This window comes from Pseudophryne corroboree, unplaced genomic scaffold (assembly GCF_028390025.1).
Source record: "Pseudophryne corroboree isolate aPseCor3 unplaced genomic scaffold, aPseCor3.hap2 scaffold_1208, whole genome shotgun sequence".
NCBI lineage: Eukaryota > Metazoa > Chordata > Amphibia > Anura > Myobatrachidae > Pseudophryne > Pseudophryne corroboree.
Genome location: NW_026967833.1, coordinates 41,365 through 51,098, shown reverse-complemented (window position 1 = coordinate 51,098; position 9,734 = coordinate 41,365). Strand labels below are relative to the sequence as shown.

The 9,734-nt window shown below is 41.3% G+C and overlaps 32 non-coding genes and 11 pseudogenes across 32 annotated transcripts; all 43 read right to left on the bottom strand.

Moving 5' to 3' along the window:
• Window positions 1–52: 52 nt before the first annotated feature.
• On the bottom strand, window positions 53–171 carry LOC134991765 (5S ribosomal RNA). The gene has a single exon (XR_010196007.1). It is a non-coding gene; the product is annotated as a 5S ribosomal RNA (ribosomal RNA).
• A 107-nt stretch (window positions 172–278) lies between these two features.
• LOC134991853 (5S ribosomal RNA) lies at window positions 279–397 on the bottom strand. The gene has a single exon (XR_010196091.1). It is a non-coding gene; the product is annotated as a 5S ribosomal RNA (ribosomal RNA).
• Window positions 398–505: 108 nt separating this feature from the next.
• Window positions 506–624, bottom strand: LOC134991412 (5S ribosomal RNA). Its single transcript, XR_010195659.1, has one exon. It is a non-coding gene; the product is annotated as a 5S ribosomal RNA (ribosomal RNA).
• Window positions 625–731: 107 nt separating this feature from the next.
• Window positions 732–849, bottom strand: LOC134991208 (5S ribosomal RNA; annotated as a pseudogene).
• Window positions 850–956: 107 nt separating this feature from the next.
• Window positions 957–1,075, bottom strand: LOC134991395 (5S ribosomal RNA). The gene has a single exon (XR_010195642.1). It is a non-coding gene; the product is annotated as a 5S ribosomal RNA (ribosomal RNA).
• Window positions 1,076–1,182: 107 nt separating this feature from the next.
• LOC134991658 (5S ribosomal RNA) lies at window positions 1,183–1,301 on the bottom strand. The gene has a single exon (XR_010195901.1). It is a non-coding gene; the product is annotated as a 5S ribosomal RNA (ribosomal RNA).
• A 107-nt stretch (window positions 1,302–1,408) lies between these two features.
• On the bottom strand, window positions 1,409–1,527 carry LOC134991288 (5S ribosomal RNA; annotated as a pseudogene).
• Window positions 1,528–1,634: 107 nt separating this feature from the next.
• Window positions 1,635–1,753, bottom strand: LOC134991718 (5S ribosomal RNA). Its single transcript, XR_010195960.1, has one exon. It is a non-coding gene; the product is annotated as a 5S ribosomal RNA (ribosomal RNA).
• Window positions 1,754–1,860: 107 nt separating this feature from the next.
• LOC134991810 (5S ribosomal RNA) lies at window positions 1,861–1,979 on the bottom strand. The gene has a single exon (XR_010196050.1). It is a non-coding gene; the product is annotated as a 5S ribosomal RNA (ribosomal RNA).
• A 107-nt stretch (window positions 1,980–2,086) lies between these two features.
• LOC134991431 (5S ribosomal RNA) lies at window positions 2,087–2,205 on the bottom strand. The gene has a single exon (XR_010195678.1). It is a non-coding gene; the product is annotated as a 5S ribosomal RNA (ribosomal RNA).
• A 107-nt stretch (window positions 2,206–2,312) lies between these two features.
• LOC134991632 (5S ribosomal RNA) lies at window positions 2,313–2,431 on the bottom strand. Its single transcript, XR_010195875.1, has one exon. It is a non-coding gene; the product is annotated as a 5S ribosomal RNA (ribosomal RNA).
• Window positions 2,432–2,538: 107 nt separating this feature from the next.
• LOC134991797 (5S ribosomal RNA) lies at window positions 2,539–2,657 on the bottom strand. The gene has a single exon (XR_010196038.1). It is a non-coding gene; the product is annotated as a 5S ribosomal RNA (ribosomal RNA).
• A 107-nt stretch (window positions 2,658–2,764) lies between these two features.
• On the bottom strand, window positions 2,765–2,883 carry LOC134991717 (5S ribosomal RNA). The gene has a single exon (XR_010195959.1). It is a non-coding gene; the product is annotated as a 5S ribosomal RNA (ribosomal RNA).
• Window positions 2,884–2,990: 107 nt separating this feature from the next.
• Window positions 2,991–3,110, bottom strand: LOC134991754 (5S ribosomal RNA). The gene has a single exon (XR_010195996.1). It is a non-coding gene; the product is annotated as a 5S ribosomal RNA (ribosomal RNA).
• A 107-nt stretch (window positions 3,111–3,217) lies between these two features.
• On the bottom strand, window positions 3,218–3,336 carry LOC134991481 (5S ribosomal RNA). Its single transcript, XR_010195726.1, has one exon. It is a non-coding gene; the product is annotated as a 5S ribosomal RNA (ribosomal RNA).
• Window positions 3,337–3,443: 107 nt separating this feature from the next.
• LOC134991223 (5S ribosomal RNA) lies at window positions 3,444–3,562 on the bottom strand (annotated as a pseudogene).
• A 107-nt stretch (window positions 3,563–3,669) lies between these two features.
• LOC134991351 (5S ribosomal RNA) lies at window positions 3,670–3,788 on the bottom strand (annotated as a pseudogene).
• Window positions 3,789–3,893: 105 nt separating this feature from the next.
• Window positions 3,894–4,012, bottom strand: LOC134991591 (5S ribosomal RNA). Its single transcript, XR_010195834.1, has one exon. It is a non-coding gene; the product is annotated as a 5S ribosomal RNA (ribosomal RNA).
• A 107-nt stretch (window positions 4,013–4,119) lies between these two features.
• Window positions 4,120–4,240, bottom strand: LOC134991343 (5S ribosomal RNA; annotated as a pseudogene).
• Window positions 4,241–4,347: 107 nt separating this feature from the next.
• Window positions 4,348–4,466, bottom strand: LOC134991279 (5S ribosomal RNA; annotated as a pseudogene).
• Window positions 4,467–4,573: 107 nt separating this feature from the next.
• LOC134991332 (5S ribosomal RNA) lies at window positions 4,574–4,692 on the bottom strand (annotated as a pseudogene).
• A 107-nt stretch (window positions 4,693–4,799) lies between these two features.
• LOC134991852 (5S ribosomal RNA) lies at window positions 4,800–4,918 on the bottom strand. Its single transcript, XR_010196090.1, has one exon. It is a non-coding gene; the product is annotated as a 5S ribosomal RNA (ribosomal RNA).
• A 108-nt stretch (window positions 4,919–5,026) lies between these two features.
• On the bottom strand, window positions 5,027–5,145 carry LOC134991411 (5S ribosomal RNA). Its single transcript, XR_010195658.1, has one exon. It is a non-coding gene; the product is annotated as a 5S ribosomal RNA (ribosomal RNA).
• Window positions 5,146–5,252: 107 nt separating this feature from the next.
• On the bottom strand, window positions 5,253–5,370 carry LOC134991259 (5S ribosomal RNA; annotated as a pseudogene).
• Window positions 5,371–5,477: 107 nt separating this feature from the next.
• Window positions 5,478–5,596, bottom strand: LOC134991621 (5S ribosomal RNA). Its single transcript, XR_010195864.1, has one exon. It is a non-coding gene; the product is annotated as a 5S ribosomal RNA (ribosomal RNA).
• A 107-nt stretch (window positions 5,597–5,703) lies between these two features.
• Window positions 5,704–5,822, bottom strand: LOC134991657 (5S ribosomal RNA). The gene has a single exon (XR_010195900.1). It is a non-coding gene; the product is annotated as a 5S ribosomal RNA (ribosomal RNA).
• Window positions 5,823–5,929: 107 nt separating this feature from the next.
• LOC134991287 (5S ribosomal RNA) lies at window positions 5,930–6,048 on the bottom strand (annotated as a pseudogene).
• Window positions 6,049–6,155: 107 nt separating this feature from the next.
• On the bottom strand, window positions 6,156–6,274 carry LOC134991716 (5S ribosomal RNA). Its single transcript, XR_010195958.1, has one exon. It is a non-coding gene; the product is annotated as a 5S ribosomal RNA (ribosomal RNA).
• A 107-nt stretch (window positions 6,275–6,381) lies between these two features.
• LOC134991547 (5S ribosomal RNA) lies at window positions 6,382–6,500 on the bottom strand. Its single transcript, XR_010195792.1, has one exon. It is a non-coding gene; the product is annotated as a 5S ribosomal RNA (ribosomal RNA).
• A 107-nt stretch (window positions 6,501–6,607) lies between these two features.
• Window positions 6,608–6,726, bottom strand: LOC134991430 (5S ribosomal RNA). The gene has a single exon (XR_010195677.1). It is a non-coding gene; the product is annotated as a 5S ribosomal RNA (ribosomal RNA).
• A 107-nt stretch (window positions 6,727–6,833) lies between these two features.
• Window positions 6,834–6,952, bottom strand: LOC134991610 (5S ribosomal RNA). Its single transcript, XR_010195853.1, has one exon. It is a non-coding gene; the product is annotated as a 5S ribosomal RNA (ribosomal RNA).
• Window positions 6,953–7,059: 107 nt separating this feature from the next.
• LOC134991598 (5S ribosomal RNA) lies at window positions 7,060–7,178 on the bottom strand. The gene has a single exon (XR_010195841.1). It is a non-coding gene; the product is annotated as a 5S ribosomal RNA (ribosomal RNA).
• A 107-nt stretch (window positions 7,179–7,285) lies between these two features.
• Window positions 7,286–7,404, bottom strand: LOC134991429 (5S ribosomal RNA). Its single transcript, XR_010195676.1, has one exon. It is a non-coding gene; the product is annotated as a 5S ribosomal RNA (ribosomal RNA).
• Window positions 7,405–7,511: 107 nt separating this feature from the next.
• Window positions 7,512–7,630, bottom strand: LOC134991586 (5S ribosomal RNA). Its single transcript, XR_010195829.1, has one exon. It is a non-coding gene; the product is annotated as a 5S ribosomal RNA (ribosomal RNA).
• A 107-nt stretch (window positions 7,631–7,737) lies between these two features.
• Window positions 7,738–7,856, bottom strand: LOC134991461 (5S ribosomal RNA). The gene has a single exon (XR_010195706.1). It is a non-coding gene; the product is annotated as a 5S ribosomal RNA (ribosomal RNA).
• A 107-nt stretch (window positions 7,857–7,963) lies between these two features.
• LOC134991796 (5S ribosomal RNA) lies at window positions 7,964–8,082 on the bottom strand. The gene has a single exon (XR_010196037.1). It is a non-coding gene; the product is annotated as a 5S ribosomal RNA (ribosomal RNA).
• Window positions 8,083–8,189: 107 nt separating this feature from the next.
• On the bottom strand, window positions 8,190–8,308 carry LOC134991715 (5S ribosomal RNA). Its single transcript, XR_010195957.1, has one exon. It is a non-coding gene; the product is annotated as a 5S ribosomal RNA (ribosomal RNA).
• Window positions 8,309–8,415: 107 nt separating this feature from the next.
• On the bottom strand, window positions 8,416–8,535 carry LOC134991753 (5S ribosomal RNA). The gene has a single exon (XR_010195995.1). It is a non-coding gene; the product is annotated as a 5S ribosomal RNA (ribosomal RNA).
• A 107-nt stretch (window positions 8,536–8,642) lies between these two features.
• On the bottom strand, window positions 8,643–8,761 carry LOC134991480 (5S ribosomal RNA). The gene has a single exon (XR_010195725.1). It is a non-coding gene; the product is annotated as a 5S ribosomal RNA (ribosomal RNA).
• Window positions 8,762–8,868: 107 nt separating this feature from the next.
• LOC134991726 (5S ribosomal RNA) lies at window positions 8,869–8,987 on the bottom strand. Its single transcript, XR_010195968.1, has one exon. It is a non-coding gene; the product is annotated as a 5S ribosomal RNA (ribosomal RNA).
• A 107-nt stretch (window positions 8,988–9,094) lies between these two features.
• On the bottom strand, window positions 9,095–9,213 carry LOC134991322 (5S ribosomal RNA; annotated as a pseudogene).
• Window positions 9,214–9,318: 105 nt separating this feature from the next.
• Window positions 9,319–9,437, bottom strand: LOC134991748 (5S ribosomal RNA). The gene has a single exon (XR_010195990.1). It is a non-coding gene; the product is annotated as a 5S ribosomal RNA (ribosomal RNA).
• Window positions 9,438–9,544: 107 nt separating this feature from the next.
• Window positions 9,545–9,665, bottom strand: LOC134991342 (5S ribosomal RNA; annotated as a pseudogene).
• Between the last annotated feature and the right edge of the window lie 69 nt (window positions 9,666–9,734).

Genomic DNA, 9,734 nt, shown 5'->3' with positions numbered 1-9,734 from the left:
AATACATTTGAAAATGGAATGCATCAACAGAATGGTGTTGGTAGTATAAAAATATCTACAGCACCTTGTATTCCCAGGTGGTCTCCCATCCAAGTACTAACCAGGCCCAACACTGCTTAGCTAACAAGATCAGATGAGATTGGGCGTATCCAGTGTGGTGTGGCTGTAGATGAACTTTATGGTTTCTGTTAGAACTTTTCTACTTCTAACTACTGGTTCATAAATGAATACGTTTGAAAATGGAATGCATCAACAGAACGGTGTTGGCAGTATAAAAATATCTACAGTACCTTGTATTCCCAGGTGGTCTCCCATCCAAGTACTGACCAGGCCCAACACTGCTTAGCTTCCAAGATCAGATGAGATTTGGCGTATCCAGTGTGGTGTGGCTGTAGATGAGCTTTGTGGTTTCTGTTTGAACTTTTCTACTTCTAACTACTGGTTCATTAAATGAATACATTTGAAAATTGAATGCATCAACAGAACGGTGTTGGCAGTATAAAAATATCTACAGCACCTTGTATTCTCAGGTGGTCTCCCATCCAAGTACTAACCAGGCCCAACACTGCTTAGCTTCCAAGATCAGATGAGATTGGGCGTATCCAGTGTGGTGTGGCTGTAGATGAGCTTTGTGGTTTCTGTTAGAACTTTTCTACTTCTAACTACTGGTTCATAAATGAATACGTTTGAAAATGGAATGCATCAACAGAACGGTGTTGGCAGTATAAAAATATCTACAGCACCTTGTATTCCAGGTGGACTCCCATCCAAGTACTAACCAGGCCCAACACTGCTTAGCTTCCAAGATCAGATGAGATTGGGCGTATCCAGTGTGGTGTGGCTGTAGATGAACTTTGTGGTTTCTGTTAGAACTTTTCTACCTCTAACTACTGGTTCATAAATGAATACGTTTGAAAATGGAATGCATCAACAGAACGGTGTTGGCAGTATAAAAATATCTACAGCACCTTGTATTCCCAGGTGGTCTCCCATCCAAGTACTAACCAGGCCCAACACTGCTTAGCTTCCAAGATCAGATGAGATTGGGAGTATCCAGTGTGGTGTGGCTGTAGATGAGCTTTGTGGTTTCTGTTAGAACTTTTCTACTTCTAACTACTGGTTCATAAATGAATACGTTTGAAAATGGAATGCATCAACAGAATGGTGTTGGTAGTATAAAAATATCTACAGCACCTTGTATTCCCAGGTGGTCTCCCATCCAAGTACTAACCAGGCCCAAAACTGCTTAGCTTCCAAGATCAGATGAGATTGGGCGTATCCAGTGTGGTGTGGCTGTAGATGAGCATTATTTTTTCTGTTAGAACTTTTCTACTTCTAACTACTGGTTCATAAATGAATACGTTTGAAAATGGAATGCATCAACAGAACGGTGTTGGTAGATTAAAAATATCTACAGCACCTTCTATTCCCAGGTGGTCTCCCATCCAAGTACTAACCAGGCCCAACACTGCTTAACTTCCTAGATCAGATGAAATTGGGCATATCCAGTGTGGTGTGGCTGTAGAAGAGCTTTATGGTTTCTGTTAGTACTTTTCTACTTCTAACTACTGGTTCATAAATGAATACGTTTGAAAATGGAATGCATCAACAGAACGGTGTTGGCAGTATAAAATTATCTACAGCACCTTCTATTCCCAGGTGGTCTCCCATCCAAGTACTAACCAGGCCCAACACTGCTTAGCTTCCAAGATCAGATGAGATTGGGCATATCCAGTGTGGTGTGGCTGTAGATGAGCTTTACGGTTTCTGTTAGAACTTTTCTACTTCTAACTACTGGTTCATAAATGAATACGTTTGAAAATGGAATGCATCAACAGAACGGTGTTGGCAGTATAAAAATATCTACAGCACCTTGTATTCCCAGGTGGTCTCCCATCCAAGTACTAACCAGGCCCAACAATGTTTAGCTTCCAAGATCAGATGAGATTGGGCATATCCAGTGTGGTGTGGCTGTAGATGAGCTTTATGGTTTCTGTTAGAACTTTTCTACTTCTAACTACTGGTTCATAAATGAATACGTTTGAAAATGGAATGCATCAACAGAACAGTGTTGGCAGTATAAAAATATCTACAGCACCTTGTATTCCCAGGTGGTCTCCCATCCAAGTACTAACCAGGCCCAACACTGTTTAGCTTCCAAGATCAGATGAGATTGGGCGTATCCAGTGTGGTGTGGCTGTAGATGAGCTTTGTGGTTTCTGTTAGAACTTTTCTACTTCTAACTACTGGTTCATAAATGAATACGTTTGAAAATGGAATGCATCAACAGAACGGTGTTGGCAGTCTAAAAATATCTACAGCACCTTGTATTCCCAGGTGGTCTCCCATCCAAGTACTAACCAGGCCCAACACTGCTTAGCTTCCAAGATCAGATGAGATTGGGCGTATCCAGTGTGGTGTGGCTGTAGATGAGCTTTGTGGTTTCTGTTAGAACTTTTCTACTTCTAACTACTGGTTCATAAATGAATACGTTTGAAAATGGAATGCATCAACAGAACGGTGTTGGTAGTATAAAAATATCTACAGCACCTTGTATTCCCAGGTGGTCTCCCATCCAAGTACTAACCAGGCCCAACACTGCTTAGCTTCCAAGATCAGATGAAATTGGGCATATCCAGTGTGGTGTGGCTGTAGAAGAGCTTTATGGTTTCTGTTAGTACTTTTCTACTTCTAACTACTGGTTCATAAATGAATACGTTTGAAAATGGAATGCATCAACAGAACGGTGTTGGCAGTATAAAATTATCTACAGCACCTTCTATTCCCAGGTGGTCTCCCATCCAAGTACTAACCAGGCCCAACACTGCTTAGCTTCCAAGATCAGATGAGATTGGGCATATCCAGTGTGGTGTGGCTGTAGATGAGCTTTACGGTTTCTGTTAGAACTTTTCTACTTCTAACTACTGGTTCATAAATGAATACGTTTGAAAATGGAATGCATCAACAGAACGGTGTTGGCAGTATAAAAATATCTACAGCACCTATGTATTCCCAGGTGGTCTCCCATCCAAGTACTAACCAGGCCCAACACTGCTTAACTTCCAAGATCAGATGAGATTGGGCATATCCAGTGTGGTGTGGCTGTAGAAGAGCTTTATGGTTTCTGTTAGTACTTTTCTACTTCTAACTACTGGTTCATAAATGAATACGTTTGAAAATGGAATGCATCAACAGAACGGTGTTGGCAGTATAAAAATATCTACAGCACCTTGTATTCCCAGGTGGTCTCCCATCCAAGTACTAACCAGGCCCAACACTGCTTAGCTTCCAAGATCAGATGAGATTGGGCGTATCCAGTGTGGTGTTGCTGTAGATGAACTTTCTGGTTTCTGTTAGAACTTTTCTACTTCTAACTACTGGTTCATAAATGAATACGTTTGAAAATGGAATGCATCAACAGAACGGTGTTGGCAGTATAAAAATATCTACAGCACCTTGTATTCCCAGGTGGTCTACCATCCAAGTACTAACCAGGCCCAACACTGCTTAGCTTCCAAGATCAGATGAGATTGGGCGTATCCAGTGTTGTGTGGCTGTAGACGAGCTTTGTGGTTTCTGTTTGAACTTTTCTACTTCTAACTACTGGTTCATAAATGAATACGTTTTAAAATGGAATGCATCAACAGAACGGTGTTGGCAGTATAAAATTATCTACAGCACCTTGTATTCCCAGGTGGTTTCCCATCCAAGTACTAACCAGTCCCAACACTGCTTAGCTAACAAGACCAGATGAGATTGGGCGTATCCAGTGTGGTGTTGCTGTAGATGAACTTTCTGGTTTGTTAGAACTTTTCTACTTCTAACTACTGGTTCATAAATGAATACTTTTTAAAATGGAATGCATCAACAGAATGGTGTTGGCAGTATAAAAATATCTACAGCACCTTGTATTCCCAGGTGGTCTCCCATCCAAGTACTAACCAGGCCCAACACTGCTTAGCTTCCAAGATCAGATGAGATTTGGCGTATCCAGTGTGGTGTGGCTGTAGATGAACTTTCTGGTTTCTGTTAGAACTTTTCTACTTCTAACTACTGGTTCATAAATGAATACGTTTTAAAATGGAATGCATCAACAGAACGGTGTTGGCAGTATAAAAATATCTACAGCACCTTGTATTCCCAGGTAGTCTCCCATCCAAGTACTAACCAGGCACAATACACTGCTTAGCTTCCAAGATCAGATGAGATTGGGCGAATCCAGTGTGGTGTGGCTGTAGATGAGCTTTGTGGTTTCTGTTAGAACTTTTCTACTTCTAACTACTGGTTCATAAATGAATACGTTTGAAAATGGAATGCATCAACAGAACGGTGTTGGCAGTATAAAAATATCTACAGCACCTTGTATTCCCAGGTGGTCCCCCATCCAAGTACTAACCAGGCGCAACACAGCTTAGCTTCCAAGACCAGATGAGATTGGGCGTATCCAGTGTGGTATGGTTGTAGATGAGCTTTGTGGTTTCTGTTTGAACTTTTCTACTTCTAACTACTGGTTCATAAATGAATACATTTGAAAATGGAATGCATCAACAGAATGGTGTTGGTAGTATAAAAATATCTACAGCACCTTGTATTCCCAGGTGGTCTCCAATCCAAGTACTAACCAGGCCCAACACTGCTTAGTTAACAAGATCAGATGAGATTGGGCGTATCCAGTGTGGTGTGGCTGTAGATGAACTTTATGGTTTCTGTTAGAACTTTTCTACTTCTAACTACTGGTTCATAAATGAATACGTTTGAAAATGGAATGCATCAACAGAACGGTGTTGGCAGTATAAAAATATCTACAGTACCTTGTATTCCCAGGTGGTCTCCCATCCAAGTACTGACCAGGCCCAACACTGCTTAGCTTCCAAGATCAGATGAGATTTGGCGTATCCAGTGTGGTGTGGCTGTAGATGAGCTTTGTGGTTTCTGTTTGAACTTTTCTACTTCTAACTACTGGTTCATTAAATGAATACATTTGAAAATTGAATGCATCAACAGAACGGTGTTGGCAGTATAAAAATATCTACAGCACCTTGTATTCTCAGGTGGTCTCCCATCCAAGTACTAACCAGGCCCAACACTGCTTAGCTTCCAAGATCAGATGAGATTGGGCGTATCCAGTGTGGTGTGGCTGTAGATGAGCTTTGTGGTTTCTGTTAGAACTTTTCTACTTCTAACTACTGGTTCATAAATGAATACGTTTGAAAATGGAATGCATCAACAGAACGGTGTTGGCAGTATAAAAATATCTACAGCACCTTGTATTCCAGGTGGACTCCCATCCAAGTACTAACCAGGCCCAACACTGCTTAGCTTCCAAGATCAGATGAGATTGGGCGTATCCAGTGTAGTGTGGCTGTAGATGAACTTTGTGGTTTCTGTTAGAACTTTTCTACCTCTAACTACTGGTTCATAAATGAATACGTTTGAAAATGGAATGCATCAACAGAACGGTGTTGGCAGTATAAAAATATCTACAGCACCTTGTATTCCCAGGTGGTCTCCCATCCAAGTACTAACCAGGCCCAACACTGCTTAGCTTCCAAGATCAGATGAGATTGGGCGTATCCAGTGTGGTGTGGCTGTAGATGAGCTTTGTGGTTTCTGTTAGAACTTTTCTACTTCTAACTACTGGTTCATAAATGAATACGTTTGAAAATGGAATGCATCAACAGAACGGTGTTGGTAGTATAAAAATATCTACAGCACCTTGTATTCCCAGGTGGTCTCCCATCCAAGTACTAACCAGGCCCAAAACTGCTTAGCTTCCAAGATCAGATGAGATTGGGCGTATCCAGTGTGGTGTGGCTGTAGATGAGCATTATTTTTTCTGTTAGAACTTTTCTACTTCTAACTACTGGTTCATAAATGAATACGTTTGAAAATGGAATGCATCAACAGAACGGTGTTGGTAGATTAAAAATATCTACAGCACCTTCTATTCCCAGGTGGTCTCCCATCCAAGTACTAACCAGGCCCAACACTGCTTAACTTCCTAGATCAGATGAAATTGGGCATATCCAGTGTGGTGTGGCTGTAGAAGAGCTTTATGGTTTCTGTTAGTACTTTTCTACTTCTAACTACTGGTTCATAAATGAATACGTTTGAAAATGGAATGCATCAACAGAACGGTGTTGGCAGTATAAAATTATCTACAGCACCTTCTATTCCCAGGTGGTCTCCCATCCAAGTACTAACCAGGCCCAACACTGCTTAGCTTCCAAGATCAGATGAGATTGGGCATATCCAGTGTGGTGTGGCTGTAGATGAGCTTTACGGTTTCTGTTAGAACTTTTCTACTTCTAACTACTGGTTCATAAATGAATACGTTTGAAAATGGAATGCATCAACAGAACGGTGTTGGCAGTATAAAAATATCTACAGCACCTTGTATTCCCAGGTGGTCTCCCATCCAAGTACTAACCAGGCCCAACACTGTTTAGCTTCCAAGATCAGATGAGATTGGGCATATCCAGTGTGGTGTGGCCGTAGATGAGCTTTATGGTTTCTGTTAGAACTTTTCTACTTCTAACTACTGGTTCATAAATGAATACGTTTGAAAATGGAATGCATCAACAGAACAGTGTTGGCAGTATAAAAATATCTACAGCACCTTGTATTCCCAGGTGGTCTCCCATCCAAGTACTAACCAGGCCCAACACTGTTTAGCTTCCAAGATCAGATGAGATTGGGCGTATCCAGTGTGGTGTGGCTGTAGATGAGCTTTGTGGTTTCTGTTAGAACTTTTCTACTTCTAACTACTGGTTCATAAATGAATACGTTTGAAAATGGAATGCATCAACAGAACGGTGTTGGCAGTATAAAAATATCTACAGCACCTTGTATTCCCAGGTGGTCTCCCATCCAAGTACTAACCAGGCCCAACACTGCTTAGCTTCCAAGATCAGATGAGATTGGGCGTATCCAGTGTGGTGTGGCTGTAGATGAGCTTTGTGGTTTCTGTTAGAACTTTTCTACCTCTAACTACTGGTTCATAAATGAATACGTTTGAAAATGGAATGCATCAACAGAATGGTGTTGGCAGTATAAAAATATCTACAGCACCTTGTATTCCCAGGTGGTCTCCCATCCAAGTACTAACCAGGCCCAACACTGCTTAGCTTCCAAGATCAGATGAGATTGGGCGTATCCAGTGTGGTGTGGCTGTAGATGAGCTTTGTGGTTTCTGTTAGAACTTTTCTACTTCTAACTACTGGTTCATAAATGAATACGTTTGAAAATGGAATGCATCAACAGAACAGTGTTGGCAGTATAAAAATATCTACAGCACCTTGTATTCCCAGGTGGTCTCCCATCCAAGTACTAACCAGGCCCAACACTGTTTAGCTTCCAAGATCAGATGAGATTGGGCGTATCCAGTGTGGTGTGGCTGTAGATGAGCTTTGTGGTTTCTGTTAGAACTTTTCTACTTCTAACTACTGGTTCATAAATGAATACGTTTGAAAATGGAATGCATCAACAGAACGGTGTTGGCAGTCTAAAAATATCTACAGCACCTTGTATTCCCAGGTGGTCTCCCATCCAAGTACTAACCAGGCCCAACACTGCTTAGCTTCCAAGATCAGATGAGATTGGGCGTATCCAGTGTGGTGTGGCTGTAGATGAGCTTTGTGGTTTCTGTTAGAACTTTTCTACCTCTAACTACTGGTTCATAAATGAATACGTTTGAAAATGGAATGCATCAACAGAACGGTGTTGGCAGTATAAAAATATCTACAGCACCTTGTATTCCCAGGTGGTCTCCCATCCAAGTACTAACCAGGCCCAACACTGCTTACCTTCCAAGATCAGATGAGATTGGGCGTATCCAGTGTGGTGTGGCTGTAGATGAGCTTTGTGGTTTCTGTTAGAACTTTTCTACTTCTAACTACTGGTTCATAAATGAATACGTTTGAAAATGGAATGCATCAACAGAACGGTGTTGGTAGTATAAAAATATCTACAGCACCTTGTATTCCCAGGTGGTCTCCCATCCAAGTACTAACCAGGCCCAACACTGCTTAGCTTCCAAGATCAGATGAAATTGGGCATATCCAGTGTGGTGTGGCTGTAGAAGAGCTTTATGGTTTCTGTTAGTACTTTTCTACTTCTAACTACTGGTTCATAAATGAATACGTTTGAAAATGGAATGCATCAACAGAACGGTGTTGGCAGTATAAAATTATCTACAGCACCTTCTATTCCCAGGTGGTCTCCCATCCAAGTACTAACCAGGCCCAACACTGCTTAGCTTCCAAGATCAGATGAGATTGGGCATATCCAGTGTGGTGTGGCTGTAGATGAGCTTTACGGTTTCTGTTAGAACTTTTCTACTTCTAACTACTGGTTCATAAATGAATACGTTTGAAAATGGAATGCATCAACAGAACGGTGTTGGCAGTATAAAAATATCTACAGCACCTATGTATTCCCAGGTGGTCTCCCATCCAAGTACTAACCAGGCCCAACACTGCTTAACTTCCAAGATCAGATGAGATTGGGCATATCCAGTGTGGTGTGGCTGTAGAAGAGCTTTATGGTTTCTGTTAGTACTTTTCTACTTCTAACTACTGGTTCATAAATGAATACGTTTGAAAATGGAATGCATCAACAGAACGGTGTTGGCAGTATAAAAATATCTACAGCACCTTGTATTCCCAGGTGGTCTCCCATCCAAGTACTAACCAGGCCCAACACTGCTTAGCTTCCAAGATCAGATGAGATTGGGCGTATCCAGTGTGGTGTTGCTGTAGATGAACTTTCTGGTTTCTGTTAGAACTTTTCTACTTCTAACTACTGGTTCATAAATGAATACGTTTGAAAATGGAATGCATCAACAGAACGGTGTTGGCAGTATAAAAATATCTACAGCACCTTGTATTCCCAGGTGGTCTCCCATCCAAGTACTAACCAGGCCCAACACTGCTTAGCTTCCAAGATCAGATGAGATTGGGCGTATCCAGTGTTGTGTGGCTGTAGATGAGCTTTGTGGTTTCTGTTTGAACTTTTCTACTTCTAACTACTGGTTCATAAATGAATACGTTTTAAAATGGAATGCATCAACAGAACGGTGTTGGCAGTATAAAATTATCTACAGCACCTTGTATTCCCAGGTGGTTTCCCATCCAAGTACTAACCAGTCCCAACACTGCTTAGCTAACAAGATCAGATGAGATTGGGCGTATCCAGTGTGGTGTTGCTGTAGATGAACTTTCTGGTTTGTTAGAACTTTTCTACTTCTAACTACTGGTTCATAAATGAATACTTTTTAAAATGGAATGCATCAACAGAATGGTGTTGGCAGTATAAAAATATCTACAGCACCTTGTATTCCCAGGTGGTTTCCCATCCAAGTACTAACCAGGCCCAACACTGCTTAGCTTCCAAGATCAGATGAGATTTGGCGTATCCAGTGTGGTGTGGCTGTAGATGAACTTTCTGGTTTCTGTTAGAACTTTTCTACTTCTAACTACTGGTTCATAAATGAATACGTTTTAAAATGGAATGCATCAACAGAACGGTGTTGGCAGTATAAAAATATCTACAGCACCTTGTATTCCCAGGTAGTCTCCCATCCAAGTACTAACCAGGCACAATACACTGCTTAGCTTCCAAGATCAGATGAGATTGGGCGAATCCAGTGTGGTGTGGCTGTAGATGAGCTTTGTGGTTTCTGTTAGAACTTTTCTACTTCTAACTACTGGTTCATAAATGAATACGTTTGAAAA